General features: G+C 44.4%; 1 protein-coding gene across 6 annotated transcripts in view; it reads left to right on the forward strand.

Annotated features, from left to right (window-relative positions):
- APBA1 (amyloid beta precursor protein binding family A member 1) overlaps positions 1–26557 on the forward strand; it is a 193998-nt gene that overhangs the window by 100014 nt on the left and 67427 nt on the right. The window contains exon 1 of one of the 6 annotated variants that reach the window (XM_045191239.3): positions 1836–1958. The exons of the other annotated variants lie outside the window; for them this stretch is intronic. The gene's annotated coding sequence lies outside the window, so the exon portion shown is untranslated. Of the gene's footprint in view, positions 1–1835; positions 1959–26557 lie in introns of those variants that run through there. 6 annotated transcript variants of the gene reach the window in all.

The raw sequence follows: 26557 nt of genomic DNA on the forward strand, positions 1-26557 counted from the left end.
CCAATAAATTATTCCCACATGGTGGGGGGCAGTATAATGTTCCTTCTTCCTCCTACCTCAGGACATTTGAACTTGCTCTTCACTCTGGAACGCTCTTCCCCTAGGTCGCTGCATGCTCACTTGCCTGTCTGCTGTATCTTCGCCCTCACTCCCTTTACTGCCCTTCTCAGCACGCACAGTACATATTTGGCCACTTGTATCGTCATCTCCTTGATATAAGATCCACAAGGGCAAGGATCTTATCTGTTATTTCCCTAGCGCTTGGCACAGTACCATGCAACACAGAAGCTCCTTAAATATTTGCAGAATGAATGAATGAATGAAAGGCCACTTGGTCCAACCCTCTACCATACACACGAATTCCTTTGTATCATTTTGAATAAGAACCTATATTCATGAGTTAATTGAAGAGCACTTACAGCACCATAGAGGAACAAAGTGAGTACAGTGAGTACAAAGTGAGTAAAAAGATTAAATAAGATAAAGGAATGATTCAAAGTGAATTAGAAAAAGAGGAGGAAGACAATATCAGAGAGCATTTAAAAAGAAGGGGGAAGAAGAAATCAGCCTGCCCCGTTTCATATTGTGGGAAAAAATGGCAGCTGGATAGACACGGCATCATTTGTTACAGAGCTTTTTATTTTTATTCCTTAATTCCTGAGAAATTAATGCCTGTGCAGCACTTTCGGTTACAAGTACAGTGAATGACATTTTGAAATAACTAAATGGTTAAATGAATCAAATCCGGCCATGCGAAGACTGATAATGAGACTATATGATGACCCAAGTTTCATGCATGCGTTCCAGCGTGGAAAACACTGTACATGCCTCATCTCATTTGCACCTTGTAACAACCGAGTCAGCAGGATGGGCAGACTTATTATATTTCCATTTCTCAGATGTGGAGACTGAGTCTCCGAGACTTTAAATGGCATGCCTCGTGTTCATTCATTTTACGCATACCAGGTCCCAGACTGGATACCAGATCTTTAGAATCCAAAGACGTGATGGAAAACTCAGTTCCAGTTTTGCAGCAATCCTGAGTAGCAAGTTGCACAAATTAGAAAATATATCTCTTCTGTCCTAATGTAAGACTCCTTTTCATGCTGATATCCTCAAGTTGTCCCATTTTTAAAAATTACAAACTTATTTTAAAAAATCCATTCGGTTCCCTCCTTCCCACAGATACTGTGTTTATTGATAGAATTGATGTGAATCTAATTGTTTGGATTTAAAAGGTACTTAGCTCTGCAGTTATGCCCTTTTACCACAAGAGGTCACTTATAGGCCAGAGAGGCCGAGACCACTGGGGCTTTATAAGTAGTTGTAAAAGATCTCAATAATTAAAATGTATAGACCATGTCATGATGCCTGACAAGATGTGGAGTGGATGATTCATTGGATCAAGGTGACAGGGAGTGAAATACTTGTGGGGTTTAGACACCCTCGTACAAGAAAATGGCAGAATACAAGACAAAAAGTACAGAAGCCTCAGCTGGCTATGATGACTCTCAACAGAATTACCAACTTAAGCAAACACTTCCACACACCTACACTGTCCCGGGTACTATACATGGCCCCTCCTGCCCCCGAACCTGCTGCACTCTAGCAGGGTGACCGACAGCCCACCTCCACTAGTATTCCCGTGCTGTGCTTTAAAGGTGAGATTGCAAACGGAGCCTGCAGTGGCCTGCACCTGGGTTGGCTTGCTGTCGGCCTACACGCTGCTCTGTAACTGTTGCAATTTGCTTTTCGTACACCTGCCTGTGTAGCTGTAGACAGCTGAGTTTTGTCCCTGTGATTTCCCTGTCTTCTCTCTTTCACCCTGCCCATTATGAAGACAAGCCCTGTCTACTCTGAGAGGTCGTTACCACCACCCTGAGCCCTTCAGAGCTTCAGCCACCTTGCTGCTTCAGCAGCTCCTGTAACAAAGGAAACATCAGCTGCTTTGACTCCAGGTGAGACCTGAAGTCAAATGGCCTTGTTTGCTTCTGAGAAAAGAACCAACTGGCTTTGGGGACGTTGAGGGGCTCCACTTAGGTAGGATGTTCTAACTGGAGCTTCTCAGACATGGCTGGCCCTGAGGGCACCGATGGCTCGATGTTGCTGGTACCAGGCAGCCTTGTCAGCATACATGCCGTTCTTTCTCTTCCAGGGTTTCATTTTACGCCCATCCTTTCCTTTGTGTTTCTTATTTCTTACCCTATTTCATCCACTTTCCCATTTTACCCCTCTTCCCACGTTATCTTCTCTCTGCTTCTGCGCCCTCTGGTGGGCCTCACAGAAACTGGGTGTGATGCAGCGGCAGGATTTCATCCTTCAGCAGGTGTTGTTGGGCTAGTGCTGTGTTTTAACTCACAGTGCATTGGGAGGTCTTTGGACATGGTATGCGCTGCCCAGTTCCTGCCACGACCCTTCCAGCCGCACCCATGTAACTCCCCTGCCTGGCCCCGAGGCTGATCTATCTTATCACTACAATGTGGCTTTGCCGATACCTGGGGGCTCCGGCATCCTGACTGTCTCTCTCCCTTTCCTGGCTTCCCCTTTTAATTTGTCAGAAGCTGTTCCTGTGCAGGTAAGGAGACATTTCGCTGATAAGCTTGCTAAAAACATGAAAAACATTACAGAAGAGCTTTCGGCCTCTGTCAATCTACTTGCCTTAGTTTCCTGTTGCTGCTATAACATCACCACAAACTTAGCAACTTAAAACAACAAAAATGTGTTCTCTTATGATTCTGTAAATCAGAAGCTGACACAGGACTCACGGAGCTGGAATGAAAGTGTGGGCAGGGCTCCAGGGGAGGGCCCGATTCTCTGCTCACTCAGGTTGTCGGTAGAACTCAGTACCTTGGAGTTGTCAGACCAAGGTCCCCATTTCCACACTGGCTGTCAGCTGATGGTTGATCCCAGGTTCTGGAGGCCATTTGTTTGTATTCCTTGGTTTATACACCCCCCACCCCCACCCCACACACATACCGTGTCCAAAGTCAGCAATGGGGGAGGTCTAGTTGGGCTCATGCTCCCTTCTGTCCTCCTTCTTCAGTCTCATCTCTCTGATGCAGTTGGAGAAGATTCTCCACTTTTAAGGACTCATGGGATTAGGCTGGGCCCAGCCAGATAATCCAGGATAATCTTCCTATCCCCAGGTCCATCCCTACATCACATCTACAAAGTCCCTTCATCACGTCAGGGAATAACATCTGCACAAGTTCCGGGCTTAGGGCACGGATACCTTTGGGGGCTGTTGCACTGTGGACCGCACCCCTGACCCCAGCCCTGGGATGATTGTATTTGAAACCAGACATGGGGTGGTCACTCAGTAACGCACCTGACGAGGGATGGGGAGAGCTTGGATCTCATTCCAGCCCTGCAGCCATGACCTTGGCTAAGGCTATGCGGCTTTGTTTTGTCGTGTTTTTTTAAGAAATTACCAAGATGTCCAGCTTCTTTAACCTATGTTAGAAATTGAAAATGACAAAAATTAATTAACATTCTACTAATCAGAATTTTTAATTACTGGTGTAACAGGGACCTACTCAATATTTATTCTTCCCTTCTTAATTACAAAGAGAACCCAAGTTTTATTTGGGGTAGTGAGGTATCTAGGCAAAAAAAAAAAAAAGACAACAACCAAAAAAAAATCTATGGTTCTGGGTTTTCCTTACAGCTAGTGGTAGTCAGTGTGGCACGGTTCTTTCTGATTGAGGAGATATAAGTGGAAATCACCAGGTAGGGATTCTAGGAAAGCTCTCGGAAAAGAGCTGACTCAGCTGATACACACCCTTTCTTGCTGTACGCCCTGGTTGCTCCATGTGCCTGGAATACAGATGTGATGGCAGTGCTCAGGCTACCATGTGGGAAGTGTGAGGATGAGAGTCAAGCCCTAAGGAAGGCAGAGTGGAGAGGTGGGAAGAGCCCACGCTGTGGCACCCCTATCCCAGCCCTGGACTACCCACTTCTGGAGGTCTTTTTTATGAGAGAAAAATATGCTGATGGTGGAGTTGGCAAGGGGAGGACACAGGAGATACTCAGCCTGTTGCTAAGCATCTGGATTTAATTCCCCACTGGTCTCCAGGGTCTAACAGCTGATTTTTACTCTAAAGACTAGTACAAGATTCCGAAGTGTCTTCCAGGAAGCGAGCTATAAAAAATGACTTTTTCTCAATAATGACTCTAACTCTATCAAGTGATTTCCAAGAAGGCAGTTTTATTTGTATAACACTTTTATATTGCAAGAGCTCTTTCACATACTTTATCTGATCTTATTATCAGAACAACCCTATGGAGCTCGTGGTCAGACATTGGCATTGCTTTCACTTGGAGTTCAGGGATCAGAGGCACAAAGGCCTTTAACAGCTTCTTACAGATCCCATGTTCTTATTTATATCATTTGATTCTAAACCATTTGCTCTCTCCTGCCCCCCACCTTAACGTTTATTCCTTAAGGCTTAATGTCTTCTTTTATTTTATTCTATTTTATTTTTTTTAAATCCTCACCCACGGATATGTTTATTGATTTGAGAAGGGGAGAGAGAGAGACTGATGTGACGGAGAAAGACTGATAGGTTGCCTCCCGTGCACGCCCCGCCTGAGGATGGAACCCGCAGCCTGGGTGTGTGCCCTGACTGGGGATCGAACTGGCAGCCTTTTGGTGTACGTGACAGTGCTCCCGCCAACTGAGCCACCTGGCTAGGACATTAATGTTATATTTTAAAAGAACCAATGATTTACGATACATGTTTATGTTTTGCCTGTGATGTATATTTAATATGGACAAACTGTAAGATTATTCTTCTCAAGGCTTCCCTGCCCACAACCCACTCAAGCCAGTGCTAATGAAGGAGGGGGTAGCCATACGCACAGTGGGGCCACACACAAATGTGGATGGCTCTGCCCCAGGAAGGGCCATGTGATGCTGGAAGCCACAGCTGAGCACTGCCCTCTGCATTGTCTCTCTCCCTCCAGCTTGGTGGGTCTCCTCTGATGAAACCAGGCAACGTGGCTGTCCCTTCAGCAGAGTCCCTGGGTGGGCACGATCCCTAGAGAAACAGAATTGGAGACAGAAAAGGCACCCACCACCGGTTTCTGGCAGCTCCTTTGCAGCCCTGCAGGAGATCGACCCCTGAATAAAATGGCTCACTCTACGACTGTAGTGAACTCGAGTCTGGTCAGAAAGGTTTCCGGTTTTTTAAGTCTCGTGGGTTAACCTGAAAGGCAAATTGCTGATTTTTATGATGATGAAGTGGAATCTAGGTCAAAAAGTACGAATGACGCCCCGTTTTCAGATGGCTTTGTCCATCCGAAGGACTAGAGAATTCGCAGTCCAAAGCAGGACTTGAGGTTCACAGTGATCCTGTATGATTTCAAAGGTCATAACACTTTAGGCTATTTGTAGACTGATGAGGAGTGCAGAAGAGTGTTTCGCCAGCCAGGCTCGAAGGGCTCTTCACATGTTTTCCTTTTCTTTACAGGGGCGACAACTTTGACCTGAAACTTCCATGTTGAAGGCCATTCATTAGAAAATTGCACCTGAGTCCAAATAGTAAGACTCAGGACACTGAAAGATCACCATCATGAACGCACATTTACAGAGGTTTCCTACTTTACACAAGGCACCCGAGGCTTACTAACTATTGTGTAGGCTTGGTCTCTGCCAGGAACGCATTTAGAATCTAAAGGGAGAGGCAGACTAAACACCTAATAAGTAATAAGACAAAAAAACTCAGTGCTTTAAGCTTCTCATCTGACTTAGTAGATGTCCCCTGCCCCACAAGGTCCTGTGTTTATGTCTGTATTGGTTAGAATTATCGGCTGCAAGTAACAGAAACCAACTCAAGCCAGATGAAGAAGGGCAGAAAGTGGAGAGAAGACATATTTAAAGAATACATAAGTGTCTTATGGATGCCAAGAAAACACAGTCAGTCAATGAAGGGGCTGGGAAGCTAGCAGGAATCCAGGCCGGTGTTTTGTTTTTGCCGTGCTCGCTCTCCTGTGCCCTTTAGTTCTCTATTTCAATCTCTCTGTGGCAGTTCGCACATCTTCCGCCAAGCCCGTTCTGCGCAGGCTGGCTAGGATGGTTTTTGTTCCTCCACTCATGAAACCAGCCCAGATTAGAATTGAAATCTCTTAGTGCCGTTTCTAAATTTCTGCAAAAAGAACTGTGCCTTGTCACGGGTCAGGGGCCCAACCCTGCATCGTGTGGATGATAAAAAAGCAATTCCAGGAAAGGTAGAACTGTGATAAGCTGAACAGAGATCCAAAAGGTGTCTTCCAGTCTGACTGAAGAGCAAACGCCTGGTTTTGCACCTGTGGGCCAGGGCCCCGGGCGGGGAACGGCAGATAGGAAAGTGGAGACATTTACCAAGGGGGTCCTTCCTTGAAAGCATCCACAGACAGCGACAGATAACTCCACAGACATTCTCCACAGGCTGAATAAGTAGTATAACCTGAGCATATGGCTGTCAGTGGTTTCCAGTTGTATGTAAGTGCTTGTATAATGAATACGATTAAAAATTTTTAAAGGTGTTACTGAACTAATTACCTTTTAGTCATCATCTATCTTTTTAAGTCTCTGGACACTGAGGGTAAAGCTGTCCTGGTGCCAGCGTCCTCTTCGTGCCAGACACGGCGGCCTCGTCTATAACGGGGGGAGTGGCCTGCACGCCTGCGAGGAGCTGGGGGTGTTGGCTGGGAGTTCCACGGGAGGCTCTGGCATGCATTTGACTCTATTAGTCCCCCTTTCTTTCTTGTGTAACCGCGAATTTGTATATAGCTGTCTTACTGCAAGGAAGTGCGTTATATGTATAAATATAATAAACTGGTAGGAAGCACATTCTGAATGACAGAGAACATTTAACTGACTTTGTATTCGTCTTGACTCCATTCAGTACGGGGGCGGGCGCTCAGAGGGCCGGTCAGAAAAGGCCCTGCAGTGTGCCATAAGGAAGTGTAATGCACGGCTTGGAACGCGCATGGTGGGTGTTGGCGCGTGAACAAATGCCTTTTAAAGTGTTTAAAAATACTCCTTCAAGTACCTTAAATACTGAAAACACTGTTTGCATGATTTTACAAATTCTCTTCGTGGATATCGTGAAGGGAAAGTTCCATCGCAGCCTAAAATTAACAGTAACAACAAAATAATAGTGGGAGAAGATAGGATTACAGTGGCAGTTTCTTGATACAAAGACTCACCACTTTATAAATATCTTTTATTCTCGAAACAAATGTCAATATTCTATCTGCCTCTGTTATAGGGAAGGAAATTGAGTTAGAGAGGCCTGCAATTTATGTCAAATTATTTAGATCCAAATTAATATGCTTTTGCTGTTTGTAAAATACTCCCTTAAATGGAAAAAATGATGACAGAGAGATCTAAGTAACCCATTAGCTTAACTGGAAAAATCCAGGCATTGCTGGCCCATTGAAGAGACCTATAGCTTCATTATCAAGACCAGATCCTGAAACAAAACAGAACTTGCAAGTTCTAATCCCAGCCCCCCCACTTACCTGTTTTGCGACCCTGGGAAAGGCACTCAACCTCCCTGTTCCTTGGTTTTCTCCACTTTAAGTTGAAGACAGCTGCCACAATAGCACGGCCATAGGGACTAATAACATTTAAGTGTGTAGAATAATTCCTGGAACATAGGAAATGCCATCCGAGTGCTTTCAGTTGGCCTGGGGCCTGTGCGCGTGGTGTGTGAGCACGGCCGAGGGCGTTCATTCTGTCAGCTCGGCAGCCCCAGCACTGGGCAGTCTGGCAAGGCAGCGGGCCGCAGCATCAAGTACTTGCTCAGCCCCTGATTGCCCACTTTCTGATGGTTTGCCGATCGCTGTGCCCTGCCGTGGGTGGGGAACCCGCACAGCCGCCAGCACCCCAGGCACAGGGCAGGCTGTGAAGGGCAGGCCGGCGGGGAAGTCCCTGCGCGGCCCAGGCTCTGACAACTGTCTGGCGTCCCTCCAATTAGCGGCCCCTGCCCCTCTCAGTACAGACACTCTGCCATTTTAACTCCATCAAGTGCCATTCTTAGAAACTAAAGAACCCTAACTAATTGGACAATAAAAGAAGATTTCGGTCTAGGGAGGTGGCACATCTAACGGAGTTTGCAGAGATTGGATTGCTCCTGCTGAGCGGCTGGCTGGCTGGGGCCTGCAGAAGCCTCTTACCCTCGCTGTGCTCTGTCCCCTGCAAGGAAGATGAGAGCCGGTTCTCTTGCCCTCTCCTTCCTCCCAGAAGCCCTCACGAGGTTAGTTGCTATTTGTGATTCATTTTGATTTGGTTCAAAGAGATATGATTACGGAAATGCTAGGTTGATACACTGTTTTTCTGTAACTCGGGAGAGATTATCTGTCTTAAGTGGAGTGACTATCCAATTTATCACCCAAACTCAGACATTAAACATATTTAAAATTATATAAATATTCTTGGAAGACAGTTTAGCAGTGTCTTAACAAAACTAAACATACTCTTTCCATACATATGATCCAGCAATTGTGTTCCTTAATATTTACCCAAAGGAGTTTAAAGCTTGTGTCTACACAAAAGCAAGAACATGGATGTTTATAGCAGCCGTATTCAATAATTGCAAAACTTGGAAGCAGTGAATAAATAAACTGTAGTACATCCAGACAATGAAGTACTACGCAGCACTAAGAAGAAATGAACTAGCAAGCTGTGGAAAGATATGAAGGAATCTTAAATGCATATGACTAAGTGAAAGGAGCCAATCTGAAAAGGCTACATATTACGTGATTCCAACTATATGCAACTCTACAAAAGGCAAAAGTGTGGGCACAGCAAAAAGATCAGTGGTTGCTAAGAGTTGTGGGGAGGGAAGGATGCATAGGCAGGCCACAGGGGAAGTTTAGGGCAGTGGAACTATTCTGCATGGTACTGCAAGGGGAAACACAAGCCATTACACACTTATCAAAACACATACGTGAAAATGTACAACACAAAAAATAACCCCTGATGTAAGCTGTGGCCTTTGGGTGAAAATGATGTCTCAGTGTAGATTCATCAGTTGTAACAAATGTGCAGCCCTGGTGGAAGATGTTCGTAGCGGGGTAGGGGAGCAGGGAGCTGTATGGGAGCGCTATATACATTCTGCTTTATTTTGCTGTGAACTTAAAACTGCTCTAAAAAATAAAGTCTTTTTAAAAAGTATATGCTTTTTGGATATGTTTACTTATTATCAGTTTTATTACAAATACATTTTAAATTTATTTTTATAAAAGTGAAAAAAATGTATACACTGGGATTGTCCCAAGGAATAGGTATCATCAGTCTTAAGCAACATATTCTGATTTGGAACTAGGAAGAAAAAAATTAGCATGCTTATTAATAAATTGCTTTTCTAGAGTGTATTTGTTCTTCTTTTGGGGCCATATGCTGTCAAACTTTCCACTCTTTTTTCTAGACTTTTATTACTAATTTATTGAGTAATGCACACTGTGACCATATTCTACTAAGTGCTTTACATACATCAATTTTTAATATTTTTATTTATTTTAATGGAATTTATTGGGGTGACATTGGTTTACATACATCAATTTCATCCTTACTCAATAGAGGCATGTTCATTCATTCACTCAAACATATGTATAGGGCACTTGTCAATTATCATACTGTTTCAGACCCTGGGGACACAGCAGTGGTGGGGAGAAAGACAATAAATAGATACACAATATGTCAGGTGAGAAGTGCTATGAAGAAATAAGAAAAAAGTAAGAAATCTAGAAATATTAATATGAAGAAAAAGAAATAAGAAATAAAGGTAAACAGCCAGTGATGGGGCTTGCTATTTTTCTTTTTATCCTCACCTGAGGATATTTTTTAATTGATAGTAGAGCGAGAGGAAGGGGGTGGAGAGAGAGAGAGGAACATCTATGTGAGAGAGAAATATTGCCTCCTGTATGCACCCTGACCGGGGCTTGAACCTGCAACCTAGGTATGTGCCCTGACAGGGAATCAAATATGCAACCTTTGGGTGCATGGGATGGTGCTCCAACCAACGAAGCCACCTGGCCAGGGCAGGGGACTGCTATTTTAGATTGCCCGAGAGACTCGAGGAGGAACATGAGGAAATGACAGGGATAGCCGTGTGACTATCTGGGGGAAGTATTCCCCAGATCATTCTGAACCGAGGGAACAGAGAGTGCAAAGGCATTTTTGAAATAGCAAGGCAGCTGGTGTGGCTGATCAAAGGTTGGCCGAGGGGTGTGGGGGAGGGGAGGTGGCAGTAGAGAGTATAGGAAGTGCTTGGTGGGTTCTTGACCTGTTTTGAAAGTAGCAAGTACAAGAGTTGCTGACAGATTTGATATAGGGTGTGAGAGGAAGGCTTAAGGATGACACCAAGGTTTTGCTTGAGCAACTGAAAGAAGCGCAGTGAGGAAGACCGGTGGAGGAACAGGTCTAGGAGGGAAAACCGGAAGTTCATTGTTAGACATAATTTTGAGGTACCTGGAAGATATCCAGGATGGGATAGATGTCGAGGAAGCGGATTTCAAGATGCATTCAGGGGAGTGTTCTGAACCGAAATAATAGGTCGTTTTTAAGCCATGCATCCGCATGAGATCACCTGAGGGGACAGTGTACCAGGGGTGTCCAACCTGCAGCCCACGGGCCACATGCAACCCAGGACAGCTATGAATGTGGCCCAACACAAAATCACGTTTACTTAAAATATTGAGATTTTTTTGTGATTACATGTCGAAGTGTATTTAATGTGTGGCCCAAGACAACTTTCCTTCTTCCAGTGTGGCCCAGAGACAGCAAATGGCCTGAGGACTGAGGTCCCCAACGGGAAGGGGCTGGGGACCTGAAGAGGAGCATTCAGGGAGGGGAACCAGAGAAAGTGGTGCCCTGGGAGCCAGGAGAGGAGGTTACTCAGAGAAAGAGGATGAGACCAGCTGTATCAAATGCCGCCCACAGTCGTGCCGACGACTTCCAAATTTTGCAATATGGAACGTGTTGGTGACCTGGACGAAAACTGATGCAGTGGAGTGGTAGGGATGAAAGCCCACCTGGATTGGGCTTCAGACAGAGCAGAAGAGGAAGGAGAAACCAAGAGACCGGCTCAGACTGCAACAGTGGGGGACCGTAACACACCCTGCCATTCTTCTGACATTCTTTCCGGAAATGCTGACTGTGTAGCTTGCAGATGAACAGCATGTTTGTATAAGAATCCTAGGAAGTAACCTCAGAAGACACAGGCTCTGACCTTCAGGCCTCCCTGCTCCAGGAGACTTGCTGACCTTCAAACGTGGAGCCAGGACGGCTAAACCGGGATGACGCACAGAGGACCAGCACTTGCCTTATTGGAACAGACTGTGCTAGTCTGTACAGAGAGAACTTCTCAACCCCTCCGTTGATATCTTTGTTCTGTTCCCCTCTCCCTCTTTATCACAACCTCTCCTGCACTGAGATGTTAACACAGGCTTTGAAACATTAGTCCCCCATTTTCCAGATGGCCAGCATCTGAGTAGACCACTGTCCTTTACATTGCACCTGTCTCTCGTGTTTGGCTTTCCAAGCGGCCGGCAGCCAGACCTGCATTCAGTTACATGGTGGGAGCCCATCTGGTATGTGGCAGAGCCAGGATTCTAATTCAGATCTTTCTTATTCCAATTTTTGGATAGGTTATGGTAGGGGAAGGAGTCCTGGACCAGGAGTCAGTGCCTCTTTGTCACTTACTAGCTATGTAACCTTGAGAAGCTCATCATTCAATGAATTTGAGGTCCTACTGTGTGCCAGGCACAGTGGTAGGTGTGAGGGCCACAGAGACAAATAACAAAGACCAGTGACCCAGCCTGGGGAAAGGAGGGTAGGGATGGCTCCTGGAGAGAGGTAAAACATTTAGCTCTTCTCCTCATAAACAAGTAGGGAGGTTGGATCAGAAAGGCTCTAAGTGTTTTCTTATCCTTGAATTCCACGGATTGGGCATAAAAGCACATCCTTTCGCCTACAGATTAGGAAGGGAAAATCAGTGAAGATTTCCCAACCTCTCAGAGTATATCGCCAAGGTATTATAAAGATGTCAACCCCTAATTAGAATTTTAAATTGAGAGGAATGTGTGCAGGCACTTCTTATGCAATTAGAGCAGGAGATTAAAATCATTTTGAAGTGACCTCATTCACTTCCCAAACTGTTTAAACTGATTTTATAATTTTCTGCCCATGTAAGTGGCCAGATCACCTATGGATAGGCCGGGGAACCACTAGTACATTTTAATGAGATTACCCCCATCAACAAAGGCAAAATGGTAAAAACCTTTATGGCATGTCTTTTTACTGCATGAATAATAATAATAATAATAATAAATAGTGGCTTACTCCTTTTTCAGTGGGCTTATACCAAATTTTCAATAAACCCAGAATGCCCGAGAACCTGTTGCATTTCCTCACAGCAAAGAAGCCTTCATCCTTGCTGAGGGACACTGCTAAATAAAATCCTTGCATTTACCTATGGAAAGAGGAATTATATATCAAGGCATAAGACAAGCAATACACTGGGAGAAAGTATTCACAACAGTGTGACAGTCAAAAGTTAATACTAGTCTTGATATTTAAAAAGAAATGCCTCTGATATGTGATGAAGAAAGACTTGAAAGAACTTGATAGGAAATCAGGCAAAAAGAAAATCGGTTCAAAGAAAAGGAAATGCAAAGGCCACTAAGCCTATGAAAAAGAGGCCACCTTATTTTTTTTTAATCCTCGCCTGAGAACATTTTTGGTTTTTTGGAAAGAGGAAGGGGGAGAGAGAGAGAAACATCGTTGTAACAGAGACACATCGATCGGTTGCTTCCTATACACTCCCTGACCAGGGACTGAACCCACAACCTAGGCATGTGCCCAGACTGGGAATCGAACTGGCAACCTTTCAGTGTATGGGAAGATGCTCCAACCAACTGAGTCACACCAGCCAGGGCAAAAAAGACAAATACTGTATGATATCACTTACACGTAGAAACTAAAAGATCTGAACTCAGAAACAGAGAGTAGAATGGTGGTCACCAGGGGCTGTGGAGTGTGGGGAGTGAAGAGATGCTGGTCAAAGAGAACAAACTTACAGTTTTAAGGTGAACGAATTATGGGATGTAATGTCCAGCATGGTGACTGTAGTTAATAATACTGTATTATGTACTTGAAAGTTGCCAAGCAAGTAGATCTTACCTGTTCTCACCACAACAAAACGAAACAATAATATGACGGGATGGAGGCGTTAGCTAACTCTGTGGTGGGAAATGTTTTGCAGTATATAAGTGTATCAAATCAACATGATGTACACCGTAAGCTTATACAGTGTTACAGGTCAGTTATATCTCAGGAAAGCTGGGAAAAGAAAAGACTCCAGCATCTGACCAACAGGAGTCTCAGAAAGCAAAGCCAGAGAAAATGGCAAAGGAAAAGGAAGGAAATTATCAAGGGAATAATAGAATATTCAAGACACAGAACTTCAGATTGAAATGGTCTACGGAAAGCAGAAGACAAAGATTAACAAAACAGTTAAAGCCTTATTCCTGAAACTTCCAAACATTAAGCATAGGAACAGCTTGTTGAAAGATACCAGGGGGAAAAAACTGTGGGAGTGTGTGTGACTGAGGCTAATAGAGACTTCTCAGCAGCAGCCCCGAATGCTGGAAACACCGCCCAGGGAGGGCTTCAGACCGGCAGCAGGATTGCCATCGGGGTGCTTATCAGAAATGCAGAATCTCAGGCCCCACCCCGGCCCCACCAGCTGGAATCTGCATTTTACTACGATCCCCAGGTGATTCTCATGCACGTGAACAGGCTACCGCGCAAAGGGCGACGACTGCATAATGGGAAAACAAGTGTTATGGACATAGAATTAATTCTGTGTCCAACGACCAAGTGAACGTAGAGACAGAATGGAAGCACTTTAAGGCAAAATACAACCCATGAAAACTTACCACTCTGGTGAGCAATGGTGCCAGTGGGGGCGTGTGTGGGGGTGTGGGGGGGGGGGCAGGGCCTCAGTACCGCCCTCTCAATTTTGTTGTAAAGCTAAAAATATTCTAGAAATGGTCTTTAAAAAAAAAAAAAGCTAGTATTTAAAATCAGAAATGTAACCAATAAATATATAGTTATTAAACATTGGGAGACAGAAACGAAGAGATTAAGTCAGCTAAATTCTCATCTTTCATTATCTTTCACAGCAGGAAGTCCATAGATATTGCCTAAATGAAGTAAATAAATTGTGACATATTGTGTAGAGCTAAGTGTGGAACTGAAAGCAGAAACAGGATATTTTTTTCTCATTATTCAATGATTCTTTTTTAAAGCTGAGAGTTAATGACTTGTTCTGAGGCCTCACTGAAATGTGCCCGTGCACGGATTGATTAGAATACATAAACCAGCTCCCAAATGTTATTGTAGTAACACATTAAAAGTTCATTTACTAACAGCGGCAGTCCAGGGCAGGCTATTTCTGGTCAGTAGGCAGTTTTCCTCCCTGTGGGTGATTCGGGGATCCAGGCGGTTTCCTCCTTGTGATTCTGATATCCTGTAGGCCTGACTGGCATTTAGCCTGCGGAGGGGAAGGGGAGTGTGGAAAAGGCAAACTCACTTCTTAAATGGCCTAGCACAGAAAGGTCTCCTCACTTCCATTTTCATTCCTGTGGAGAGAACTAGTCTTGGCCCCATCTGGATGTAAGGAGGGCTTGGAAATGTAGTTCCTGGGGACAGTTTCACCTTCTGGAGGGTGAGCCCAAATTTTTGTTGGCAACAAGCCATTTCTGCTACACTGTATATCCGAATGTCTCTCTCAGAAAGGACATGTGCACTCTGGACACTGGAAAGTCAGGTGTTCTGTGGATAGAAAGGATGGCGCGTTGACCAGATTTGCTTCATGTCATTTGAATAGTTGTAATTCCTTTCCCTTGCTCTGATACCATTTACCCATGGGTCTTTTGGTAATTACTTTCTTTTATTTAGTAGATCTGTCTTTTGTAACATAACCAGGGAGCAGGTCCTCCTCGCCGGTTAATAACTTGGCATTATGGTGGAACAGTGGCGGGGGGTGGGGGCTGACAAGAGAACAGCCCACATGCCTCTGCTCCCCGGTGCCGGCTCCATGACCACCCGTGTGACTTTGAACAAGCCACGTAACCTCTCCGCTCTCTGGTGTCCCTGCCTGTAAAATAGGGGACGTGTTGGGCTTTTCCAACCCTTTCAGTTCTACATTTTTGTTACTTTATAATTCCATTCCTCGGTGAACTGGTACCAGCTGAGCTTCCAGGGTGCAAACGAGTGACCACGGCCTGACCAGGAGCTCCTACACCAGCAGAGCGACTCTTCGGGTCCTTCCACCACCCCTGCAGTCTGCCAGCAGAGACGGCGCTGTTGAATCGTGGGGCTGGAAGAAAACAGAGGCTGACCAACAGCGTGGCAGTAAGAAAGCTGGCGGGTGGCGAGAAACTTCCCTCCGCAACAGAAGAGAAAGGCTCTGGAGGGATCCCGCACATCGGCCCCACCACGGGCCCCTCCTCAAGGAGAAAGGCGATGAATTTCCCAGGCACTTAACAGTTCATAAAGCAGCCACCATCCCCAGGAGAAAGGCAGAACAGGTTATTATTTTCGTTACATACTTAGTTTTTTAAAAACGGGGTCATGGTTCACACATAAAAAAGTACAAAAAGGCAGAGGCTGGAAAGCTTTCATCCCACCCCGGCCTCCCATCCGCATAGTTCTCCTTCCTCCCCCTCCCCTCCTCCAGAAGAAATGACTGCTGGTATCAGTTTTTTTTTGTCATTTCAGAGATTTCCCCACATATACATCCTCTTCCCTCTTCGCATTGGTGATGATACTTACTACACCCTGTTCTGACCTTGTTTTAATTTAATGTGTCAGGGAGGTCTTTCTATTATCTGTACATAACGATCACCCTTTTATGTTGTATGGAATTCTATGTATAACTTATTTTACCACTTCCCTAATGTGGGCATTTTAGTCATTTCAAGTTTTTTGTGAACACAAGCTATGCTTTAGTAATTTACATAACAAAAGTCATTTCACACATTTTGTATGAATATAGATGTAAACTCCTCAGAGGGGCAATTTCGATAGATCCTTTCAAATTACCCTTCACTGACCCATTTTCTAGATGAGGACAGGTCCTAACAATTTCTGATTGCAAAGCAAGGCTGGTAGACAGCTTGCCTGCGCACAGGTGTGACTTCCCTGAGTCGGAGCTGGATGGGGGAGGGTAACGCAAGGTCAGAGAGGTGGTCAGCGAAGCGGGCAGCTGTGCGGCGGGCGAGCAGCGCGGCTCCGCGGCTCACCGGAGCGCAGGCTGGAAGAATGCGGCCCGGCGGCAGCGTGCTGGGGGTCGCAGGCGCAGATGCGAGCCGAGCGCTGCCAGTGTCTGAGCAGGCACTTTGCGGGCCAGAAGCCCCGGTGTGGACGCCAGCTTGAGCGGAGGCTCCAGAAATAGCCGTTACGCACACCACAAAACAGCCGTTGAGCCAGACTCCCTGCGCCAGTGCGACTCCTGCCGCCCACACCTGGACGCAGAGGGTGTTAGAACTGGGACACTGAGTGCGGCCGACCCACGTGTCATCTGAGCTCTAGTGAGGGGAAGTGGGCTAGTTTTTTAAGGTGGAACAGCCTTGCTTGCATATTTTAAATAAGCAAATATAGGTATATATTTACATCTTCAAATGTAATACATAATTTATGTTTATGTTATATAGAATACATTTAAATATTTCTATTATTTGTATTTAAATAATTTATATATTTGTGTTTAAATATATATTTGTATTCCTTATATGCATTATATTTATATAATATATCCCTATATATCTACATTTTAACGTATATAATATACAAGGGGGAAGTAGGCTTACAGTGTAATATAAATAATACATTTGTCAAATAATAATACAAGAATAAACTCTATGTTTCACATACTCAAAACTGTACACCTGCCTCTGCCCACCCCTGTATATTACATATACAACATGCACAGTCTAAAGTATATTTTAAATACATACATAAATATAATATTTAAATAGTGGGATAATACAGTTTTCATATACTGTATTTTTGAGAGCAGTTTTAGGTTCACAGCAACACTGAGGCAAAGTTGCAGAGGCCCCATAGGCCCCTGTCCCACACACGCAGCCCCCCCCATCAGCACCCTGCGCCAGAGTGGTGAATGTTCCCAGTTGGTGCACTACACTGAGGGTCACTATCGCTCCAAGTCCACAGTCCACAGTAGCGTTTACTCTTGGTGTTGCACATTCTAAGGGGTGACAAGTGTAGGGGGGCAGGGGGAGTGGGACCAAACAAAAACGGAATTTTTTTATGAAAAATCGTGTGTGTAGTCTTACCCGTTTAAACTTCAGTCCCCTTCAAAGCACTCTCCACCTGATGCAATACACCCATGGAGATGTTTTTTCCACTGCTCAGAGCAGTTTTTGAACTCATCAATTTTGATGCCTTTTAGTGCTTCTGCCATTTTTTGTTTCACCTCTTCCACATCAGCAAAATGTTTTCCTTTGAGGACTTTTTTAATCCAGATAAACAGAAAAAAATGTCACTTGGCATAAGATCAGGTGAACAGGGAGGGTGGAGCATGGGAGTCATGCCGTTTTTGTTCAAAAACTGCTGGACACTCAGTGCGGGTGGGCAGGTGCGCTCATAAATCACCCAGCATGGAATGGACAAACCTATTGAAGAGTCTTCAAAAAAAATTCCCTGATGTCAAATATAGCCTCTCACAATAACCCCAGCTGGTACACTGATGCAGATGGGTTCCTAGAATACTCACTTAGCAGGGACGGAGAACCTGTACTACAAGAGGCCCGCCCTCCAGAATATAATTCCAGTTTATTGGGGGAGTCCCCTCTTATATTTTTAATTCTTCTTAGTGTTTTATTATCTCATTTAACTGTTCAATAACTCTATGAGGTACATGCTATTATTACCCCATTTAGAGAAGAAGAAACGGAGGCACAGTAAAGTTAAGTGACTTGTCCGAGGCCCCATAGCTAGTGAAGGTTGGAACTGAATTTGAAACCAGGCAGTCTGATTCAGTGTGTGTTTCTTAACCACTATGCTATACTGCCTTTGATTTGATTCCCCAGTCTCTTGCATTCTCTTTCCCCTTCCCACCCCTCCTCCAGGTGACATTAAAGGGTTTTCTCTATCCTTACTTTGCCTGGCTCCCCCCTAGCCTCACTATGTATTCAAGGAATCTGAGCAACTTCTGCAGTTCTCTGCAGCGGAAGCCCTGCGAGCTGGAGGGCAGGAGCTGTGGGCCAGCTGTAGCCATGAGCATGAGGGTTATAGGAGGGGGGCGGAAGGGGAAAGGGAGGGCGAGGCTGGGAGTAATTGAGAGGGGAAGGGAGCAGGGACAGTGACATGACTCCAGGTCCAAAGACATCTGAGATTAAAGGACAACAGTGAAGATTGCGGGAGGGAGGAATATGAGACCAATTCCCTCGGGAGACTGCTGACCAGACAGTATACGACTTGGTTCTGGGTCGCAGCAACAACCAGCCTTTTCACTCATTCATTTATTTGTTACTCATATTCTGTTACTTGGAGAGAAAATTCTGATGTCCGGAGGGTCTTTTGTTTATTGAACGGGGTGATGGAGGAGGGTATGGTGTACACTTTTGGAAGAGCTTGAACACAGCTAAATTGTTACACAAAAAGCAAAGGAGAGCGTTTCGGAAGCCTAACAGGAAAACCGGGAACTGGACTGTCCAATGTGGCAGCCACTAGCTGCGTGTGGGGGCTGGGCCCTCGAAATGCGGCTAGTCCTACTTTAGATGTGCTGTGAGTACAAAATTCACATTGGATTTTGGTGATGTAGTGGGAAAAAAGAATGGAAACTGTCTCAGTACTAATTTCTTACATTGATCATATGTTGAGATGATATTTTGAACATGTTAGGTGTAGGGATGCTGACCCTCTACAGCCAAAAAGCCCATGTAGAGCTTTTAACTCCCCCCAAATTTGACTACTGTTAGCCTATTGTTGATGGAAAGCTGTACCAACAACATAAACAATTAACACATATATTGTATGTTATATGTGTTATACACTGTATCCTTACAACAAAGTAAGCTAGAGAAGAGAAAATCATAAGGAAGAAAAATGCACTTATGGCAGCTTATGTATTTATTGGGAAACGTTCACACATAAATGGGCCCACGCAGTTCAAACTGGTGCTGTTGAAGGGTCAACGGTACATTACTAACGTTAGTTGTGCTTTCTTTACCTTTATTAACGTGACTACAAGAAAAATTTTAATTGCACGTGTGGTTGGCATGATATTTCTACTGGACTGTAACGATCCAGAAGGCAGGGACAAGAACCATGAGGACATGAGGACTCAGAAATGTGGGGGAAGGTTCATGAGACAGAGAAGCCCTGTGGCTGGTGACTGAAAAGGAAGAGGTGGGAAACTTTAACCAGCGTGGTTACTTTGGAGGGTGATGGTGTGACGTTACCTCTCACCTCAGTCTTCACTATGAAACCTTCAGGAAAATCTACACTTTTTAATAGAGCAGCTTTAAAAGAATTTCCTTTGGAGAAGCTCATGTCTCCCCTCAAGGTGACTGCGAAGTTGTGGGTCCTAGAAAGCCGGGTTTGGATTTCACTGACCTATACATATTTGGGGCCCGGGTGAGACTAGGGAACCAGAAGAATGCAGCATGCAGATACCCTGTCTCTGTACATTCGAGTTAGCGTGTCCAGTGAACTCGTAAGGGTTTCCAGACTATTCATGATTTTTCTCTTAAAACTCATAATTTTAGGAGAAAATAGTTTTCTTCTTCTCCTCCATTTGGTTTCTTTCCCTGTTAACTTTTTGCTGAAGTGATTGAGTCGAGAGCGTGGACTGTGGTGGAGGCTTCGAATCACTGTGGAGTTTCTGGCGCATGAAACTGAAAGTTAAGTCGTCGCCAGCATTGTTACCTGGCAGGCGCTTGCTAGATCTGGGGAGTCGGGACGCCGAATTGTCAGGGAGCAGACCTTTCGGGACACAGCTGTGTTTAATCATCTAGTGTAGATCAGATTTGGGGCATCACTGAAAAAACGTTTGAAGACTCTGCCAGCATACCGTATGCTGCTCCCTTGACCTGTGAATGAAAAAGAGGCTTGGAAACAAGAATTGAATTTGAAGCTTCATAATCAGGATCGTGCCTGGCATTCGGGAATGAATTTTAAAAGAAAATGCTAGAGAAAGCTACAGAAAACTTGAGGCAACAGAAAGAAGCAAGTTAACTGACTTTCTAATGAGCCAAATAATTTGTCAAAGTAACAATAGCAGTAAATTCGAGGTGCAGTGGTCTCAAAGGAAAGAGTATATTTTAATGAATTACTGTTCAATTCATCCTTAGCTAGATGGTCCCCTGTTTCCATCTCCTTTTGCAGGATGAAGCAATGAGCCTCTGAAAATTAAGAGCTGAACTGATTTTAGAGATTTACTATCTTTAACACTATAGTGTTGTATGTATATAGCTTTCTGTGTAATAACAGAAATATCCAGAAAACAGTTGAAATTGATTGCAACTGGTGATTTAATAGCCCTGAACTGAGAGTAGTAATGTAGCAACAGAGATAATAAACGTGGTGGGGTGAGGAAAGAAAGTTAAGTGGGGGCATGGAGAAAGGGATTTAATAGGAAAAAAGTTCCAGAAATAAAGAAATAATGCCAAGTTTCTGTAACTGTTGATAAATATAGATTATGTAGATAGGTTTAGTTTTATACCAGGGACATTTCACAAAAACACAGATAGACTTTTAATGGGTTTTGATTTTCATAGAAAACCCCTTGAGTTTTCTATGAAATTTGCAGGATTTCCCCTCTGAGTTTCCGTGATTGCCATGAGCTTGTTTCATGTATTTTATTGGAATCCTAATGATGAATGATTTGATTGTTGAAGTGCTAGACAAAGAGCCAGATAATAAGGAAGTCTGCACAAATGCAGAATTTTCTCTTTAATCAAAGGCTGGGTTGTGATCAGAGCTTCAGTGTTGGCACATCTGAATGAATACACGTGGAGGAATTAGTTTTCCTGCCTAGTTAAGTGTTAGCCACAATTATACAGATGTCAGTGTGGATGAAAGTAATGAGCCTGACTTTGTATTAATCACACCAGAATGTGTCCGTCCAAATGGCCTCTGCCCCTCTGTTTACACTGCAAGAATGAAACTTTATGTTAAAGACGTGGCCTTTGGCCAACCCAGTTTTTAAAGCTGTCTTTTGAAATTGACTTCAGCACTTGAACGAGTGTCTTTTTAGTAATCCTGGCTGCTGCACATCTTCAGCCTGTAGGGCTGGGTTCGATATTTGGGGAACATCAAACAGCATTCACAGCCAAATATACCTACCTTAACAATAAGGTAGGTGATAAAAATGGGGGATACCCTTTGAGATTAAAAATCAAATATGACTAAATATGGTTATACAATATTGAAAATTATTAACTGTAGCTTCAAAACCCTTAAAGTAACTTTGAAATTAATTCCAAGATAGGAGTGGCCAAATGTGGGGAACTCCAGCCAGCGGAGCTCTCCGGGCCACCTCGGATGAGAATAAGGAGACACAGTCTTGTTGCTCTGGTGGGAAAAGTGGTGGCGATTCCCTCTAGTGGAGAATGCCCCAAGCCCTTCTCCGACACGGCTTTTATTAGGGTTGGGAAGTGCAGGGGGATACAGCACACGTGCATAGCTTATCAATCAAGGTCCAAAAGGCTATAGTCAGAAAAAACTGACACTATCTATAGACAGCAATTGAAGAAACACAGAAATCTTTTCAGAGCGGGGTCTGCGAGACATGCAGACACCAGGTAGTTGTAAAGGCGTATATCATGAAGTAGGGAGTTTCACTCCTTATTTCAAACACCTGGGTTATACCGACAGGGCTTACTGCTGGGCAGAGCAGGCTTCAAAGGACAAAACGTACGGCTTAGGCTGATTCCCTTGGGAACTCTCGGTGTTAGAATCGAGTCATGCCTGCCACCTGCGTTATTACCTGGTTTTCCAGGGAGACTTACCAGCCCCTTTCAGAGCTTGCCCTGTCAGGGCTACAATTTCGGAAACCACACAGAGTGGTTCCCAAAAGCCAGTGTTTTGAGCAAAAGCAGTGCCCCTGGAACATGTTAGTACAGAGTCTTCCAAGGTGACTAGTCTAAAAGGAACTACACCAATTTGGATGTTTGTTTTCAAAATCAATCGAGTCACTTTATGGGCTTAGTGAAATGTAATAGGAAGAATATGAACAATGAGAGCCAGATGGGTCTGCCTCCACCCCTTTCAGCTCTGACTGACCTTGGACAAGTTATTTAAGCTGTCTGAGCTTCTGCTTCAAAATTAGCAAGCGGAGGTGATCATTCCCATGGGGGCTGTAGTGCGGGTTCGAAACCTGGAAGGAAGAGTGCCGCACACAGGGGCCTACACTTAGTACAGGGTCTGTGCTCATTATTTGATGGGTTTGTTTCTACCCAGCCTTACTTTGAAATGGATTAAAAGAAGATCAAAGGCTTGTTTGCTGTCCCTACATAGCCTTATTTGGGAAAGGGTAGCATTAATAAATGTACCGTGTGCTCAAGTCACTTACAGGAACATGGTTTTAATTTTTCCATGTAAAAGACTATGTTAATTGTATCTGTTAAATACTAATTATGGTGTGTGCAGAAAATGCATCAATGACTGTTAAATAGCACTTAAAATGTATCAGATACTGTTCTAAGTATTTTATATATGTAAACTTGTATCATCCAGTAATCTTGTGATGTAGGTACTACTACTACCCCCATTTTGGAAATGATAAAATTGGAGCATTTGCTATGAGAAAGTTATCTGAAGTCAGAGCTAGTAAGTGATGAAACCAGGAAGCAATTCAGGCAGTCTGTTGCCCACGCCTGTCCCCTTCGCCAGTGCAATGCCTCGCTGAGTATAGTGGATGGTTGGATGACCCTTTAGGGATTGATTTGATATTTGAAGAATATCAAGCACCATTCATGGCACACTCTTATAAAGAAAGTGGGGAGCTAATCCTTTGAGGTAAAAAATAAAATAACTAAATATGGCTATAGAATATTGAGAATGATTTGCTGGTAATTTAAAATTGCATAAATTAACTTTGAAAGCTGTTCCAATAAGGGAGTGGCCAGTGCGTTTTGAGAAAAGGCCTTGAAACATGTGTGTATAGAACCTACAAAGGCTTGTTGAGAAGAATCAAGACCCAGGTCCTTTAGCAGGTGTTAGAAGGCAAATTCAGCTACATGCATGGATAGTTTAGTCCAGCAAGCTATTTACCATGTTTAAGGGATATGGCAACCATCAGCAAGTGGCCATCCAGATAAGCGATTGACATTCTTGATCCAGAAAATGGGGTACCCAAGGTGATGATGCAGCCAATATTGGGGCAACCTCATGGGGAACAACCCAAGTCACAGGGTAGAAGTTCAGGGTCCAGATCCTAATTCTTGAGGGAGGGGGAAAGCTAGGTCTAACATTAGGATTGCATTGAGGCTGGGAATGGGCTGAGCCTACAGTTGATGGACTAGGGCAGTAGAAGGTCAAGTAGCCTCTGCTATTGGAAGAAGAAAAGCGTAGAGGCTGCCATACAGACAGGCAGGCTTTGATGCCTGTTGTGCTTCCTGCGTGGATTTCCCCCATCAATTCCCTGAGTGCCATGGAGCCCGTGGAGAGCCAGTGCCATGGGACTGGGAAGACACAGCACAGCCTGGGGCGGTATTTCCCCTTCGGGTGCCACCTTCATGATTCTTGCTATAGCTGTCCAGTTTTTGTTTTTCCTTTTCTTTCATTGGACTAGTTATTGATTTATTTTTTTGTCATCTACTAACATGAGTATTACACCTTTGGTATCATGTAGGGTCCCAGCAGGGACTAGATAGGGCACTCAAATTAGATAATATGCAGAGAGACCAAGAGTTGAATAGAGGGACTATTTACAAAGATGTGGACTTTGTGGGATCTCACCACCCCTACTTCTCATAAGCCTGAAAAAAAGGGAAGGGAGCCATCAGGTGAAACCATGTAGACCTGTCGGGGGGCATTGCCAGCCTGAGGCAATTTTGTAGGAGGGAACCTCAGTCGCCTCCCTCTCTTTCTGATGTCCCAGCAGAGCTCCCCATTGGCCAAACCCAAACACAAGCCAGAGGAACAGACAGTTGTGGATGCAGCCCAAAGAGGCCGACCTCACAGGGCACAGAGCAGAGTGGAAGAGGTGCAAAGTGGATCTGGAGGGGAAGACTGAACATGGCCAGCTCACACATCTAAGTGGCATAGGGTCAAGGACACAACCCTGAAGTCCAATGACAGAGACCTCCCTCAGGTTGACATCTAGCCGGTCAGCAACATTCCTTGGGTTCAGGAACTCACGTCACTCTGAAGCCATCACCAGTACTCTCTGTGAAGCCATGCTTTACAATCTCAGGCACAAGGACATTAAGGGAAACAACATGCCATTTTGCTTAGGCAAGCTGTGTTGTGTGAGGAGGATTTTTCTGACGGTGTGAACCAATTTAAACTGAAAACGATTTGAAGAAGGAGTAATGTGTGTTCTGTATCCACCTTGGCTCCCACCCGGTATCTCTAAATTTAACTTCCAAATGAATCAAAGGAGATTTAAGCTTTAATGATGTTACTCTTTCTTGTTAATAGATGCATTAAGTTTAGAAAAGCTGATGATTTGAGTGGGGTTTCTGGTGACCTTTGGATTCCCAGAGATGTTTCACAATTGATTTACTTCATGGAAAGGAACCATTTATAGGGTAGGGAATACAGATGAGAATACCTGGTTCTTATTCTCTCATCCTTTCTTCTTCTTCTTTTTTTAATGAGAACCATTAATCTCCCAGTCTACACAGTTTACGTGTGTGTGGGTGTGTACACTACATCCAGAGCATAATCTTATTTGGCAACCCCAAACGTTTGTTGCTTTGGAAATTACTAGGTCACCACAGTCTCAGGGTCAATGGCAGCCCCTCCAATGGCTTCACGGCACACATCACGTTAACTGGAACAGTATGTGGGCAGGTGGATGAGAACAGGCTGCAGTCCTAAGAAATAGGACTTTACTCCCAACTCTAGTGGGGGGAGATGAGGACCACTCATTAAATCCATGGGAAGTGACTGTACTTCTTAACTATATGCAAGAGTATAAAAACTTTGATATAAATGGAATCGTGTTGTTCATTCTCGATTTTTCAGGAGAGAGGGTGGCTAGTACAGTCTCCTTTTCCCACTTCTCTGCCCCCATCTCGATGTGTTTTTCCGACCCCTGCATCACTACGTCCCCACAACTCCACTCCCCAGCAACACTACCCTTTGTGTTAAGAACCTGGTTTAATTCTTTGTGTTCTCTTTTACATTGTGTTTTGTCTTCAGTAAGACCCTTCCTCTAAAACTACTTCTGAATGTGTTAAAAGGGAGTCTGCTGGAAATCCCTATCAGTGATTATTTAAGGATTGACCCACCGAAGTCATTTGTAGCCCTCCTTTCTATTAATCCCAGACCATCATGAAGCTCAGCTAACATTGTGAGATACCTGGATTTAGCTGCTGACTCATGAAATGTTTTATTTCTAAATGGTGCACTGCCGTGGAATTCCCTCCCTCTGTCCACCTTCTCCAGTCTGGCCACAGACCATCCCAGCACCAGGGGTCAGAAAGCCACCTGAGCTTCACTACTGGCAGCCTGGATTCCCTCACTCCTGCAGCCAGAATGCTTCAGCACCCCCTTCCCATGTTAAGTAGGGGCTCCTGCTGAGGCAACTGGCTGGCCTGCCTGTTCCAGGTCATCCAGCCTTTTGTAGAGGTACAGGAATTTTCTCAACTGGGTGCTCCTTCTCCTATTCTCAGCCTCCAGAGGTACACAGGTTATAACTGAGGCCACTGATTGGATGATGGCACTCCTCTCTTAGGCTTTGGTTCCTAGGATGCTTATGAGCTCATGATATGCAGAATCTGTAAGAACCTATGATTCACAAAGGCTGATGTGGTTGCTGTTGTTGTTTTAACTAGGTTTCTTTTGTAGTTTGAACCTACTTCTATTTTGCACTGATCACCAGGTATTATTATTGAAGCGGTCAGCCCTTGAGGGCTGGGACCATGGTTCAGAAACATTTGTATCCCCTTTGCCTTGCACACTGCACAGTGGGTGTCCACTAAATGCCAACTGGATCAACACACTCAAATGTAGGAAAGTGTTGGGTCACTGGAGTTCTTTGGGCACTTAGGGCATCAGAAGGTGAACAGCATTGCATGGATGGACCAGGCAGCAAAGATTCAAGATGGAAAGACAAAAAGAGTTCTTCTCCAAAGGCTGAGCATGCCAATGACTAGCAGGACCCAGATCCTGGGGGAAATAATTGTTTTCTTTTTAACCACTAAAAATGTATTAACTCCCTGCTGTGCACCACCTCTGCTTGGCAGTGGGGAATCAAAGATAAATGGCAGGTCCTCTTTTCCCCAGGACTGCACAAGGAATTGTCACTCAGAATGATAGGTGCTATAATGATGATACATCTAATGATAGACAAGTACAGTGGGG

The sequence above is a fragment of the Desmodus rotundus genome, chromosome 1 (genome assembly GCF_022682495.2).
Source record: "Desmodus rotundus isolate HL8 chromosome 1, HLdesRot8A.1, whole genome shotgun sequence".
NCBI lineage: Eukaryota > Metazoa > Chordata > Mammalia > Chiroptera > Phyllostomidae > Desmodus > Desmodus rotundus.